Genomic DNA, 16,584 nt, shown 5'->3' with positions numbered 1-16,584 from the left:
CTAAGTGAAGTCAGAAAAAGACAAATACCATCTGGCATTATTTATATGTGGAATCTCAAAGAGGATACAAATGAACTTATTTACAAAACAGAGACAGACTCAAAGACATAGAAAACAAACTTATGGTTACCAAAGGGGAAGACGGATATGAGATAAATGAGGAGTCTGGGACTGGCAGATACAAACAACTATATGTAAAGCAGATAAACAACAAGGGCTTACTACATCAGAGGGAACTATATTCAATATCCTGTCTGCTCATGCTTGTGCTCAGTTGTGTCTGACTCTTTGCAACTCTTTGGACTGTAACTCACCGGGCTTCTCTGTCCATGGGATTCTCCTGGCAAGAACACTGGAGTGGGCTGCCATTTCCTCCTTCAGGGCATCTTCCCGACCCAAGAATCGGACCTGCGTCTTCTGCGGCTCCTCCATTGGCAGGTGGGTTCTTTACCCCTGAACTACCTGGGAAGCCCATATTCTCTAAGTACTGACATGGAATATATATACGTGAAGAAGTATAGAACAATGTTTATGTTAACTTTTGTGTTAGAAAGGAAGAAGAAAGAGAGCAAACATTTGTATGTACATAAGAAAAACAGTCCAGATACACATATAGAACAGAGAGGACATAGTGAACAGAGAGGAACAGGGTAGAGAAGAAAGAAAGGTGAGAGCACTCCTTTCTGTATTACTTTGTTACACTACTTGCTATCACTTTGTTAGATTACTCAATCCAACTTTGTATTACTTTGTAATATTACTTTTACATTAACAATGCAATTACTAAGTAACAATGTAATTTAGTAACAATTAATTACTAATATTATGGGGCTTCCCTTATAGCTCAGTTGGGAAAGAATCTGCCTGCAATGCAGGAGACCTGGATTCGATTCCTGGGTCGGGCAGATCCCCTGGAGAAGGAAGTGGCAACCCACTTCAGTATTCTTGCCTGGAGAATCTCATGGACAGAGGAGCCTGGGGGGCTACACTCCATGGAGTTACAAGAATCAGACATGACTTAGGGACTAAACCACCACCACTAATATTATAATTAGTAATTTAATATTATATTGTTATATTACATCATTACTTATACATATTTTAAATATTATTTTGATTCTTGATACTTGAATACATTACAATTCAAAACAAGGAAAATAAAATTTTTCCCTCCCCATTTAAAAAAGTGCTGCTTATAAGAATGCACTGGGTATAACTAAAACAATCCTTACAGAAAATTAACTTTTAAAAATAATGTACTTTTTTCAAAAAAAGTAGTATTACTTTATATATTTTTTGTATCCATGTGATATATTTTCACTGGCATATAGTTTACGTAAAGTTCATCATTTTTATTGTACTATTCTGTAAGTTTTGATGCTCATGTAACCACCAACACAATCAAGATCCCAAACAGCTCCATCACAACAATCTACTAGCGTTCCTTTGTAATCAGTTCCTCCCCCAATCCCCAGGCGACAACTGATTTTTTCAGCCCTATAGTTTTGTCTTTACCAGAAAGCACATAAATGAAATAAAATGTTATGCAGACTTTTTTTAGTATGTCTTCTTTCATCAGCATTAACAGATAACATAGTGGCTCAGATGGTAAAGAATCTGCCAGCAATGTGGGAGACCCAGGTTTGATCCCTGGAGAAGAGAATCTTCACTTCAACCCAGTCCAGAATTCTTGCCTGGGGCATTCCATGGATAGAGAAGCCTGGTGGGCTACAGTCCATGGGGTCACAAAGAGTTGGACACAACTGAGCAAATTTAAAAACAGATTGAAAATAAATGATCTGAGTACAAGAAGTTCAAAAAATTCCAATGTTACTACTAAGAAAGTAAAAGGAATAATAAGATAAAACAGAAAATAATGAAAAACAAAAAACCAATAAGGATGACTTAGCAACTAAACAATGAACAAAAGATAACAGATAAAATAAAACCTGTGTCTTTCAGTGGAATCCGACAAGACAGTTAAAAGAAATGAACTGGATTCGCACATGGTGTGTTCATTTGAACAGTTCTCAAAATTAAAATGTTGAGTAAAAATACAAGTTGAATGATTACACCATTATATATATACCATATATAATACCATTTAGATAAACAGTTGTAAACTGTACACAGGAAAGAGCGAGTTTTTAGAAGCAGCTATAAAACTGTTTTTTAAAGGAACACCTTCCACACTAAGCAGTGTGGGTGTTACTATGAAAGAATGAAGGGGGCATGTGGGAAACATGGGAAAAAGTAGATTAGACACAAATACTATAAAGTATTAGCAGTTGTTAACCCAGGGTGATAGAAATGCAGGTTTTCTCTTATGTTCATAGTTTTCTTTGTATTTCAAATTATCAAAACAGGAAAAACAAATAACAAAAATGCAATTAGACGGCTCACTCTCCATCTTGGTTGCAGCACTTAATGGCTGCATGACCTTGGAGAAGTTAACTTCTCAAAAGCATCTTCTTCCAGATATAAATCAAGCATTGATACCAATTTGGTTATTATGAGGTTTACATGGGGAGCATGAATTAACCAGTCAGTACTGGGGCACTCAGCAGTTTCTGAAGGTAAATGACATCCAGCCATGCAGACAAAGGCCCATACTGTAATGCCGCAGAAATCCAGCTGGCCCCACCTGAGCTCTGGAAGCAGCTCATACTGTGACAGCTGGGGCAACTTAGGAAGGCTGAGCAGTAGGCTTGATGAACACTGACACTGTTCTAAACCCCATGCCCAAAGAGAGGGACAGAAAGAAAAACCTAAAACATTAATGCATAGAAAAACACAAAAGGGCCCGACATGGACACTATGATTTTATATCACTTTTCACTCTCAAGAAATAAATTATATTTATAATTTTAAAATACTTTCCATTTTTAAAAAAATAAACTTGTGATTGTATTAACTGCACAGGCATTCACCAACTAGACTCTAAATAATTTAAACTAAGCAAACCATCTTCTCTGTCTCACAAGTCTAGCACAATGCTGGGTACATAGCAGGTTACCAGTAATTACTTGTTGATTTGGTGGTTGGAGTACGACAGCTTCCCAGGGGGTGCTAGTGGTAAAAAACCACCTGCCAAAGCAGGAGACATAAAAGACTCGGGTTTGATCCCTGTGTCAGGAAGATCCCTTGGAGAAGGAAATGGCAACCCACTCCAGTACTCATGCCTGGAGAATCCCATGGACAGAGGAGCCTGAGCCTGGTGGGTTACAGCCCATAGCATTGCAGAGTCGGACATGACTGAAGCAACTCAGCATTATCATCACTACGACAGCTGAAGAAAAATCTCAAATAATAGAAAAGCCCAGAAAACCTCCAGAGACAAAACAGTGGTCAGCTTCTAGATTATTAAGTATGCAAATACTTTAAATATCCAAACCACCATCTTCAGAGAAGGAACTGGCGCCTCAGTTATTAGGCATAGGACTTTATGGCAGCCAAAGATGGCTGCATCTGTGTCTTACCTTCAGGGGTTACAGAACCTCAAAAGGGCTGTGACAAAAAGACTGGAAATCATTCAAACTATTTTTTTTTCATTCAAACTATTATTACTATTTTTTTATTGGGGTGTAGTTGCTTTACAATTTTATTGGTTTCTGGTATACAACAAAGTGAATCAGCTATAACTATATATATATCTCCTATCTCCTCAACCTTAGCTCAGCTGGTAAACAATTCACCTGCAATGCAGGAGACTGTGGTTCAATTCTTGGGTCAGGAAGATCCCCTGGAGAAGGATTAGGCTACCCAGTCCAGTATTCTGGCCTGGAGAATTCCATGGACCATATATTCCATGGGGTTGCAAAGAGTTGGACATAACTTAGAGACTGTCACTTCCTCAACCTCCCTCCCACCCCCTATCCCACTCTCATAGGTCACCACAGAGCACCGAGCTGAACTCCCTGGGCTGTACAGAGCTTCCCACTAGCTATCAATTTTACACACAGTAGCGTACATATGGAGAGTTTTTCAGAGTTCTTAATATATTAATGTACATTTTCTGAGAAGAGGATATGTTGTGCAACATTTCTCAAACTTATCTGAACAAAGAACCTATTTTAAATTTCACAGCCTGTGGCAAGACTAGAATTTTGCATTTCGGGAAATCCTGTCCTAGAACATCTTGTATTCACTGAATTGTGAAACTAATTTTAATAATTTAACAAATAAATATTTAAATAGTTGAAATAAAAACAAAAACCAAAAGCTGAACAAACTGGTTCAATTAATGGAAATTGAAAAATCTTTACTGAGATACAACTGCGTAGCCAATGACATGGCTACTATACCTCAGGCAGAACAGGCAACAATGTGTATGTCTGTTTAAGGACACCCAAAAATGTTCATGAAAGTTCTTAACAGCACACTATTCATGACAGCCCCAACCTGGAAACAACCCATGATAGAAGAAAGAAATTTAGAGAATAGCACTTTATGCAAAATGAAGACAAACTACAACCTCCCATGACACCATGGAGAATCTCTCAACTATAATGGTGAGCTAAAGAAGCCAGGTGCCTGAAGAAGAGACATTATGATGCTGTTTACACCAACTTGAAAAGCAGGCAGAAGTAATTTGCTGCTGCTGCTAAGTCACTTCAGTCGTGTCCGACTCTGTGCAACCCCATAGACGGCAGTCCAACAGGCTCCCCCGTCCCTGGGATTCTCCAGGCAAGAACACTGGAATGGGTTGCTATTTCCTTCTCCAATGCGTGAAAGTGAAAAGTGAAAGTGAAGTCGCTCAGTCGTGCCCGACCCTCAGCGACCCCATGGACTACAGCCTACCAGGCTTCTCTGTCCATGGGATTTTCCAGGCAAGAGTACTGGAGTGGGTTGCATTGCCTTCTCCAAGAAGTAATCTATGGTGTTAGAATTCAGGACAGTGGTAACCCCTGGGGAGAGGGAGGAAATACAATTGGGAGAATCTGGAGAGAACCTTTAGGGGTGCTGGCCATGTGCTATTTCTGTATCTACATGGTGGCTACAGGTGTGGTCACTCTAATAATTTATCTTCTAACTTGTACACTTTTCTTTTTGCACACCATACTCCAACAGAAAGGTAAAAAGAGCTTGGCAGTTCAATCAGTTATCTGTTTATTCAGATACCGTGTGCAATCTATGTAGGCAGGTGTCCACACGATATGCTGGCCCTGAGTGTCCCAACTGTAGGAAGAGCACCAGGCACTAAGTCATGTCATCTTCAGGAGAGTCCACGATTTAAGGAGCTTTTAGGACCTTTACTGTTCACATTTAACAGGTGAGTAAACTAAGGCTTAGGGAAGAGTTGATACCTTGCCCAAAGTCACAGGCTATAAACAAAGGTAAACACAGATAGAACCAAAATCAAATAGAACTCCAAACCTCACATTCCTGGCCACTGCCCTTCCTATCCTCGGGCGTCTGCTGCAACCCTCATGACCAGAGCTACCCTGAGTGGGGTGAAACGTCTTCTAACCACTGAACCTTGAGAGAAACAGTAAAGTGGCATCTCAGCCTTACCATCTTTATACAGCAAGACTCAAGATGCCCATTCTCAAAACCTGACATATGAGTTATTAATTAACAGTCAAAAATAATAACTAACAATTCATGCAGGTATGGACCTTTCATTTTGCATCAGAAACATGCTGGGTACAAGAAAATAAACTGGAGGCATGGGTGGAGGGATCAGGTCAAATACAAGGGTTCCAGGGAAATGGAAAAGAGCATTATGGCAATGGTATAATTATTTAAGCCAAAATAATCTGATATTCTTCCCTGGGGTACAAAAACGTTGCTTCTTTTCTGCAAAGTGAAAATTAATTTAATTATTTAAAAAACATATACAATGTTTCTAATTACAAATGTATGTTCATCAGAGAACTGTGAATGCAAAAACAAAGACAATAAAAGCTGAAAGATAATGTTCAATTTTGAAGACAGGAGAAAGCAGGGGAAAAATAGCATATTCATTAGAAGATATAATTACAATCTAAAAAACTCTCAACAGGTTAGAATAGAGCCAAGATGAAATCTGGTGAAAACAAATTTACTGATCTGTGTCAGAGTTCAAAGAACCAACTGGACAAGAGAGGATGGGAGGTCATTTTAACAGCAGTCGAAGTTACGAACTTAAATGTTTTAGTTGAGTGTGCACTCAATATGAAGAAAGCTGGTGATGTAAAGGAGTAACTGGATAGTGAGGACACAAGGATTCTAGTTCCAAGGGCTGAAGAAGGGGACAAGTTACTGAATTTTGGGCGTTGCTTCTCTCATTGGAATCTTTAAGAGAGTGGGCCAGATACTTCTCAGGCCCTGTCTAGTTCCAGTAGAACACAGACAATGTTCATTTTTATAGCTGCTGAGTCCCCAATGTCTAGGACAGAAAGCATTTCCCAAGTGCTTGTAAATGAATGACAATGCTTACATAAATTCTACAAGTTAATACCATAATGTGTCCTGCCAACACACACACACACTAAAACCCCTAATACACTCTTAGGTTCAAGAAACAGGAAAAAGTCTGGGCAAAAGGGATCATAATCCTATAGCCACATATATGTTCCATTTTAAAAAGAAAACTGACAAGTTAGATTTAGTGCAGGGGAAGGTTAGGGGTTTATCATCTCCCACAATAAGGACTGTATGAAGTAGTGGCTGAAGGAACTGGGGCATATTCTGTTCTGGGGAAAACAAAAGCTTAGAAGGACCATGATAGATGCTTTCAGATACTTTGAACAATACATCAGTGTAACTCTGGGAGGCAGATGGAAGCCTAAGGATAAAAATCAGTGGGAAGATTCAGTACAGATGACTGTACTAGAAGGGGCTGCTGCTCACCAACAGAAATCTTGAAGCAGTAGGCAGAAATTTTCAAAGATTAATTCCTTACTGAGTTTTAAGTTATTTTAGATAACTTCTAAGGTCCCTTCCAACTTCAAGATTCCATAACTTTGCTATTCATGTTTAAAATGTAGTATATAGAGGATTTCTCTGGTGGTCCAATGGCTAAGATTCCCCACTCCCAATGCAGGGGATCCAGGTTTGATCCCTGGTCAGAGAACTATATCCCACATGCCGTTAACTAAGGCTGAGGACAGCCAAATAAATAAATGTTAAAAATAAAATGTAGGATATAGAAAAGGTTTCATTTTGCATAACAGTTTAAAGTTGTTCCATTTTTAAGAATGGATTTGAAATACAATGAGTTCAAGAAAACCATTCGTATTAAGCCTAACTCTGTGGTTATACAGTTTGAGGTAGACAGTGAGTATAAATACCTAAAGCTTCATTATCATTTCCCCATTCTGCCCTTGCACCCCCTGCTGGTGGCAGCAATACCACCTTCAGATACTCAGATGTGTGGGAGGAATGCCCTTCATTCCAGCCTCATTAGAGTAGAAGCCTCCAGTCTTCTGCCTATTGAGGTAGAAGACACCTGGGCTTTTAAAAACATATTTTAAAAAGGCATATACTGTTTATAAACAAGGTATTTTAGTATAGGAATAACAATAGAAGGGAATACAGTGCTCTGCAGCCATGGGCTCCACTAATTTTTGATTAAAAATGTTTAAAAAAAAAAATTCAAAAAGTTCCCAAAAGCAAAACTTGAATTTGCCATGTGCACTGGCAACTATTTACATATAATTCACCTTGTATTTACAAATAACATAACTAAATGTTATCGTTTACATAACATTTATATTAGGCATTAGAAGTAACCTAGAGATGATTTAAAGTATATGGAGGATGTGCATGGATTATATGCAACTATTATGCCATCTTAAGGACTTGTGATGCATTTTGGTATCTGAGGAAGCCCTAGAACTACAGATAGAGGACATCTGTATTTTACAGATTTCTGCAGTTGTGGAGTGTCGGATCTTTAGGCTGAGAAAGATGAAGAGCAGTCAAAAGTAGCAGGACCTGCCAATCTGCAATTTTCTCTTTGCTTTTGCCCTATATGCAACTGTATCCAACACACACACATACACACACAGAGTGTACTTTTTGTAATTTGTAATACATGTTAGAATTTTAAGCAGGGTTTAAAACATTTTTTTTATTATTTTTTTAATTGAAGTATAGTTGATTTACAATGTTGTCAGCAGGGTTTGTTTGTTTTAAGGTTAAGTGGACATTTGGGCTTAAGTATGTATCATGTCTATAGCAATTTACAAAGCACATTTCACAACATGGTAAAATGGGTGTCACCATGTCATTTTTTCAGAGACCACTGCAGCCCAAGAACAGGTGGACCTGGAACCCACGTTCAGGTTCAACTCTAAATGCTATGATCCTTCTCTAGAGCACAGCGCCTGTAGAAGAGTCCAACCTCACAGCCTTTCCAGATTCTGGTGCCGGGAACAAAGTGTACAAAAAAGTTGACACAACTCTGCCCTGAGTGGTGGGCAGTCTGAGGGAGTCACATGACAGAGTAGCCTGTGGGAAGAAGCAACAGGATAACCAGGTCCAGAAAAGCTAGAAAAACTGGAAGTGTAGCAAAGATTGAGTAGCAAGTAGCCAGTGCAGCAAAGACTGAGTAGCAAGTCAGGCAGAGTAGCACCAAGGCTGACTTGACAGCTTGGCTGCCTGTCTCTGTTTTGTTAGAGCTTCACTCATTGGAGGAATAGACAGTGAAAGCTGCTCTAGTTAATACTTCTTCCCATTGTGGCCCTAGATGAGGAGTATTAACAGATCTCTTGTCACTCTTGTCTGTCAAACCAAGTTACCGCTTCCCTTGTCCTTAGCTATCTGAATGTATTTCATTCATTCATTCAATACGCTGGACCTATGACAGAGACTGGGCTGCCTGGCCCTCAAGTTTCAAACACAATGCAGAGTGTAGAGGAAGGTTCACAACAGACTGAACATTATGAGCAAAGCCCACCTGGAGAAGATGGAGGAAGACCCCCTACAAGTCACTTCTAGCTTTACCATGCCTTCCCTTCTCTTCTAATTCACAATGTATCAAAAGCTCTGGTTGCAAAAGCAAATCAATATTTATTATATGCAGCAATGTACTAAGACAAAATCAATGCTCATAGTCACAAAAAAGATATTTGCCAAAGAGCCTATTAAACAGATTGCAACTCTTGAATCTGTTGTGCCAGGCCATTTAAAAGCACCCTGTTTGACTCTCCCATTGTGAATCTCATTCATGAAGTTGTAGCTTGGGTACCTACTACACAGTGAGCAGGCATGAGCGACGATAGCTGTTAGAGATGCAACAGAAAAGCGTATTTGGCTTGGACATTATATATGGTGGCAGAAGGGATAAAGGCATTTCCTAAAACAGGGTTATACCTGTATTATCCAATAGTGAACAGAACAGAGCTGGAGACTGGACACAGAGACAAGGCAAATCATGTGAAAGGGAAGAAAAAGAGAGAAATATTCAATTGAGTATTTTTTTAGGGAAAAAGAGAGTTGAGTCTGATCTTGAGTTGAATATGATCACTAAATGTAGTATATATAGCTATGTTTTCCTGAGATACCATGGTGTTTTATGATGATTATACATATATATATACACACATACATATATCTTTATATAATCTTAAATGGTTTAATTGAGCTTAACTCTTTCAACTCCTCGAATCTTTTAGGGAAAGAAATATAGTAGAATATACAACAAAACTTGCAGCTGCATAAATGATCCTTAAAATCTTATAAAGGAGACTATTATATGCAATTTTAACCAATATGGATAATTTCTCAATTAAAATAAGATGGGCTTACCTGTAGAATTTCACATGAGACTAAAGTACCAGCTGAAGTGTTTTGTTTTCCATATTCCATGCTTTAATTACAAGATTTGCCATGAACTACTGAACAGAAGAACAAGAAAAAGAATTTATTTCAGTCATAACAACATTGGACATGATAATATCTAAAATTAATGTTCTACGAACTTATGGTTGTGGGGGAAGGGGAGGGATAGTTGGGGAGTTTGGGATCAACATGTACACACTGCTATATGGATAAGCAACAAGCACCTATTCCTGTAAGGAACATGGAACTCTGCTCAATGGTATGTGGCAGCCTGGATGGGAGAGGAGTTTGGGGGAGAATGGATTCATGTATATGTATGTCTGAGTCCCTTTGCTGTTCACCTGAAACTATCACAACATTGTTAATCAGCTACATCCCAAAACAAAATAAAATGTTTAAAAAATTCATAAAATTAATGCTCTATACCTATTATCAACATTATTTTCATTTCTGTTAAAGCTTTGATCCTCTCTTTCTCCTTGCTCTCAAATCACTTCATGCATCTCATCTGGATTTATATTTGGCCACTGTCTTGATCACTACAAACAAAGCTAGTGGAGGTGATGGAATTCCAGCTGAGCTACTTCAAATCCTAAGAGATGATACTGTGAAAGTGCTGCACTCAATATACCAGCACTCAAAATTTGGAAAATTTAGCAAGTTTGCATTCCAATCCCAGAGAAGGGCAATGCCAAAGAATGTTCAAACTACCGCAAAATTGCACTCATCTCACATGCTAGCAAAGTAATTCTCAAAAGCCTCCAAGCTAGGCTGTAACAGTACGTGAACCACAAACTTCCAGATGTTCAAGATGGATTTAGAAAAGACAGAGGAATCAGAGATCAAATTGCCAACATCCGTTGGATCACAGAAAAAGCAAGAGAATTCCAGAAAAACATCTACTTCTGCTTCACTGACTATGCTAAACCCTTTGACTGTGTGGATCACAACAAACTGTGGAAAATTCTGAAAGAGATGGGAATACCATACCACCTTACCTGCCTCCTAAGAAACCTGTATGCAGGTCAGGAAGCAACAATTAGAACTGGATATGGAACAACGGACTGGTTCCAAGTTGGAAAAGGGGTACATGAAGGCTGATTATTGTCAACCTACTTATTTAACTTATATGCAAAGTACATCATGCAAAATGTTGAGCTGCATGAAGCACAAGTTGGAATCAAAGACTGCCGGGAGAAATATCAATAACCTTAGATATGCAGATGACACCATCCCTTATGGCAGAAAGAGAAGAGAAACTAAAGAGCCCCTTGATGAAAGCAAAAGAGGAGCATGAAAAAGCTGGTTTAAAACTCAACATTCAAAAAACAAAGATCATGGCATCTGGTCCCATCACTTCATGACAAATAGATGGGGAAACAATGGAAACAGTGACAGACTTTCTTTTCCTGGGCTCCAAAATCACTGCAGATGGTGACTGCAGCCATGAAATTAAAAGATGGTTACTCCTTGGAAGAAAAGCTATGACAAACCTAGACAGCATATTAAAAAGCAGAGACATTACTTTGCCAACAAAGGTCCGTCTAGTCAAAGCAATGGTTTTTCCAGGGGTCATGTACGGATATGAGAGTTGGACTGTGAAGAAGGTTGAGCAGTGAGGAATTGATGCTTTTAAACTGTGGTATTGGAGAGTCGCTTGGAATGCAAGGAGATCAAGCCAGTAAATTCTAAAGGAAATCAGTACTGAATATTCACCAGAAGGACTGATGCTGAATCTGAAGCTCCAATACTTTGGCCACCTGATGTGAAGAACTGACTCATTGGAAAAGACCTTGATGCTGGGAAAGATTGAAGGCAGGAGGAGAAGGGGATGACGGAGGATGAGATGGTTGGATGGCATCACCGACTTGATGGACACTGAGTTTGAGCAAGCTCTGGTAGATGGTGAATGACAGGGACGTCCGGCGTGCTGCAATCCATGGGATCGCAAAGAGTCTGACACCACTGAGCAACTGAACAACTGTCTAGATAACAGGTTTTATTTTCAGGACTGAAATTACCCAACAACCATTCGTTTGAATGAACTTTCTGTTGAGGAGGAAAAAAGAGTCTTAGACTCTTACCTCTAAATAGTAAATAGTTCCTTTCTCTACACTGATACAGGTTCAAGGTATGCTTTTATCAGGTATCAACACATTTTGAGAGCAAAAACTCAGCTCCCTACCTCTGTCTAAGCCGCCTGGGGGAAAAAGGGCCAAACACAAAGCCGTTCCCAGCTGAGGACTGCAAACTCAAATCTTCCTTAACTCTAAAAACAGAAGGAAAAAAAAAACTTGTGGCTGACAAAGAAGCCACCTCCTAAACGCTAGAGAGGAAAGAAAACCACCTCTGCTTTGCAAATTTCCCTCCTAGAAAAGCAGTGAGAAGTGGAAGAGAAAGAAGGACTACGGAATGCTACTCCTGCTTCTTGCTGGTATCATTACTTAACTGCTTGAAAAAGTGAGGCTCCATTACACCTTCAAGGTTTCCTTTAAAATGACTTGTAGGCTTGCTAAGACCGCCTCTTAAAAATCACAGAGCCTCAGCCCCTGGAGGTTTCCTCCTCCCTCTTGCCAATTCGCCCGCCCATCCTTCTTAGGTCCATATTCTTTCCAATCCGTCTCCAGGGAGGGAGGGATTCCCACAATTCGGCTTCTGGGCCCTTCCCCAGAGTCTGGGCAATGAATTACCCCAGGCCTGCTGGGGAATCCGACACCGAAACACCATCCCGTTTCCTCCCCCGCCGACTCGGCCAAAGAGCCACCGGCTGCTCCTAGAATGTGCCACCTGAGCGGCCCAAGGCGACGGGCTGGGGTGGGTTGCGCCCTGGGGCGGGTCACGGAGGACAGCGGGCTCCTTCTAGCCTCGGCCTGGCCCCACCACGCAGCCCGGCGCTCCGCAATGTCGCCCACAGCCCCACGGGGCCCCAACTCCCGCGCTCACCCGGTGGGGCAGCTGAACGTCGCGGAGGCCAGAGCCCCAGGGCTCGGCTGATCGCGGTTCCACCCCAGCCGCGCTCCGGGAGAGGGCCTGAGGAGTAGGGGGCACCGCCCTGCCCGCCTCCCAGCCGAGCCGCCCCGGCCCGGGTGTCCCTGAAGAGGGCGCGGCGCGAAAGGAGCGGGCCCTAGGGCCACGCCCGCCACCCAGCCCGGGGAGTCGGGGCGGGAGGGTGTGCTCTCCAAGGCTTCCGCGCCTCCCTAGAGACCCTGCCCACACTCACCTCCAGCGCAGGGCGCGCACCCTGCTCCGACGCGGGCGGGAGGCGGACTGTCCCTCCCTGCGCGCACACGCAGCCTCCCGCAGCCACACGCACGGCCGGGCGCGCGCAGACCACGCGCCGCGCCCGGAGCCCCTCGCTAGCTCGCTCGTACGCACGCGCGAGCCCCGGACCCAGCTAGAGGGCTCGGGGATCTGCCCCCAGCCCTCCGCGGTGGTCCGGGCGCGCGCTCTGGATCCTTGCCATCAGTTTGCATGTCACTCACCGGGTTGCTAGGTAGGCAATTTACAGTTGAGCCTAGCCGGGGTGAGTCGATGTAGTGGCCGACTTCGGAAAGGATTTCGGTTTAAGACACTATTTGCTCTCCTAGCCCTATTTTCAAGTTGCGTAAATGCCCGGCCTCGAGGCAATCTGGGAGGGATTTACTTATTGCACTCCGCACAGAGCTAGGAAGGAAAGAAGAAACCCTGGGGAGTTCTTTTGCTCTCGCGTAAGAAATGCGCGTTTTCCTTTTAGAATCTGTAGAAAACGGAGGGTGGGGATACGTCGGGGTTACAATGGTCCAGGGTGTGAACGTAAGTCCCTGGCGTCGCGCGCTCTGGTGAAATGCCGCTCAGTACTCTTGGCATCTGGTCCCATCACTTCATGGGAAATAGATGGGGAAACAGTGGAAACAGTGTCAGACTTTATTTTGGGGGGCTCCAAAATCACTGCAGATGGTGATTGGAGCCATGAAATTAAAAGACGCTTACTCCGTGGAAGAAAAGTGATGACCAACCTAGATAGCATATTGAAAAGCAGAGGCATTACTTTGCCAACGAATGTCCGTCTAGTCAAGGCTATAGGGTTTTTCCTGTGGTCATGTATGGATGTGAGAGTTGGACTATGAAGAAAGCTGAGCGCCAATGAATTGATGCTTTTGAACTGTGGTGTTGGAGAAGACTCTTGAGAGTCCCTTGGACTGCAAGGAGATCCAACCAGTCCATTCTGAAGGAGATCAGCCCTGGGATTTCTTTGGAACGACTGATGCTAAAGCTGAAACTCCAGTACTTTGGCCACCTCATGGGAAGAGTTGACTCATTGGAAAAGATTCTGATGCTGGGAGGGATTGGGGGCAGGAGGAGAAGGGGACGACAGAGGATGAGATGGCTGGATGGCATCACTGACTCGATGGACATGAGTCTGAGTGAACTCCGGGAGATGGTGATGGACAGGGAGGCCTGGCGTGCTGCGATTCATGGGGTCGCAAAGAGTCCTACACGACTGAGTGACTGAACTGAACCGAACTGACTCTTCCTTTGCCCTGGAGAATTCAGAGGAAGTCTGTCCCACCAAACTGCTGCTCCCTGGGAGGAATGGAGAGGCTTTGAGGCACGGGAGCTGAGTGTGCTGTTTTTGAGGCGTGCCTCTGGTTGTACCGGTCTCTGGGTGGCAGTTGTTGAATTAACACAGGAATAGTATTTCCTCTCCTCTCTTGGCACCCTTACGTGGTGCCGTCTGAAAACTGCTTCCCATTCTGTTGTACTGTGAACCGTTTGGCTGCACCATTGCAGTGTGAAAAGCTGGAAGAATAGTTCAGTGAACGCCCATGTCCATTCCTCCAAGAAATGAGTAACTCTTAACATTTTGCTTTCTTTCTATGCTGTCTCTTGCCTAAATAAAGACAAAGACATTCTTCAGTGCAACCACATTAGAAACTAAATCACATCGAAGAAACTTGGTAATTTGATATCATCTAATTCTGAAGGAGATCAGCCCTGGGATTTCTTTGGAAGGAATGATGCTAAAGCTGAAACTCCAGTACTTTGGCCACCTCATGCAAAGAGTTGACTCATTGGAAAAGATTCTGATGCTGGGAGGGATTGGGGGCAAGAGGAGAAGGGGACGACAGAGGATGAGATGGCTGGATGGCATCACTGACTCGATGGACGTGAGTCTGAGTGAACTCCGGGAGTTGGTGATGGACAGGGAGGCCTGGTGTGCTGCAATTCATGGGGTCACAAAGAGTCGGAAACAACTGAGCAACTGAACTGAACTGAATATCTAGCCCATTTGCAAATTTCTACAGTTTTCAAAAAAGTTTTGTCTTGATTTTATGGAGAAATAGCCCAATAAAGAGTCATGCATGCCTTTGTTGTTATGGTTGTCTGTTTTATTGGAGAATAAATAGAAAATAAACCTTCTACCTGTTTTTGTGGTATTACGTTTTTGAAGAGTGTGTGCCAATTATTTAACCAAAGGATTCTTTCTTAATTTGTCTGACTTTGTTTTCCTCCTGATGTCATTTCATTTTTTTCTCTAAAAAATTAGATACCACTTTGCCTGTAAGCTCGAAGAAAGGTTGAGAGGTTTGATTGCTGTTGTTCAGTCACAAAGTCATGTCCTACTCTTTGCAACCCCATGGACTGCAGAATGACAGGCTCCCCTGTCCTTCACTATCTTCTGGAGTTTGCGCAAAGTCATGTCCATTGAGTCGATGATGCCATCCAACCATCTCCTCCTCTGCTGCCCCTTTCTCCCCCTGCCCTCAATCTTTCCCAGCATCAGGGTCTTTTCCAATGAGTTAGCTCTTTGAATCAGGTGGCCAAAGTATTGGAGCTTAGGTATCAGTCCTTCTGATGAATATTCAGGGTTGATTTCTTTTAGGACTGACTGGTTTGATCTTTTTACTGTCCAAGAGACTCTTAAGAGTCTTCTCTAGCACCACAATTTGAGAGCATCAATTCTTTGGTTTGATTAGATGGCAAGAACCCTTATAAGATGGCATACTTTATGAGGTGCTCTTTTTATTGTTTTCCTTCAGGAAGAACATTTTAAATATTAAGCACCTGTTATTCCTAGATCCCTGCAAGGAGAACATAGGTTACAAATCTACTCACTTAGGCAGATGGAGTAATCATTTGGATTATTCTGGTACCTCCTACTTTAGATCACCTAATGTTAGAAGCCTCATTAAATTACATACTCACTTCGTTCAAAGAACAGTAAAATTCTGTACTTGGTGAAGTTTGAGCCACCTTAGAGTTCTTTTGGATGTGTGTGTGCATGCTAAGTCGCTTTAGTTGTGTCCAACTCTTTGCACCCCGTGGACTGTAACTCTCCAGGCTCCTGTGTCCAACTCTTTGCAACCCCATGGACTGTAACTCTCCAGGCTCCTCTCTCCATGGGATTCTCCAGGCAAGAATACTGGAGTGGGTTCCCATTTCCTTCTCCAAGGGATCTTCCCCAGCCAGGGATTGAAGCCCTATCTCTTGTCTCCTGCATTAGCAGGCAGGTTCTTTACCACTAGTTCCACCTGGGAAGCCCATTCTTATGGATAATTCAAGGGAAAGGCTACCCACTACAGTATTCTTGCCTGGAGAATTCCATGGACTGTATACTCCACGGGATAGCAAAGAGTCAGACATGACTGAGTGACTTTCACTCGCTCACTGGTAAAAAATAGTGATACTTTCTACAAGGTCTTGTGATGTATTTAAGAAGACATCTTGTGATGTTTTAAGAAGACTTGATAAAATCCAAGGGAAGTTTCCTGTATTTAACTGAGCAAACCTGAACTCAACTCCCAGTTCCATTCCAATAACAGAAACAAATCTCAG

The 16,584-nt window shown here is 42.2% G+C and overlaps 1 protein-coding gene across 1 annotated transcript in view; it reads right to left on the bottom strand.

The window, feature by feature from the left end:
- The window catches only part of B3GALNT1 (beta-1,3-N-acetylgalactosaminyltransferase 1), a 32,642-nt gene extending 19,503 nt beyond the window's left edge, over positions 1-13,139 (bottom strand). Inside the window, 2 exon segments of the mRNA NM_001076963.2 lie at positions 9,736-9,824; positions 12,989-13,139. The gene's annotated coding sequence lies outside the window, so the exon portion shown is untranslated.
- Between the last annotated feature and the right edge of the window lie 3,445 nt (positions 13,140-16,584).

The sequence above is a fragment of the Bos taurus genome, chromosome 1, assembly GCF_002263795.3.
Source record: "Bos taurus isolate L1 Dominette 01449 registration number 42190680 breed Hereford chromosome 1, ARS-UCD2.0, whole genome shotgun sequence".
In the NCBI taxonomy this organism is placed as follows: Eukaryota; Metazoa; Chordata; class Mammalia; order Artiodactyla; family Bovidae; genus Bos; species Bos taurus.
This window is presented reverse-complemented; position numbering and strand designations above follow the sequence as displayed.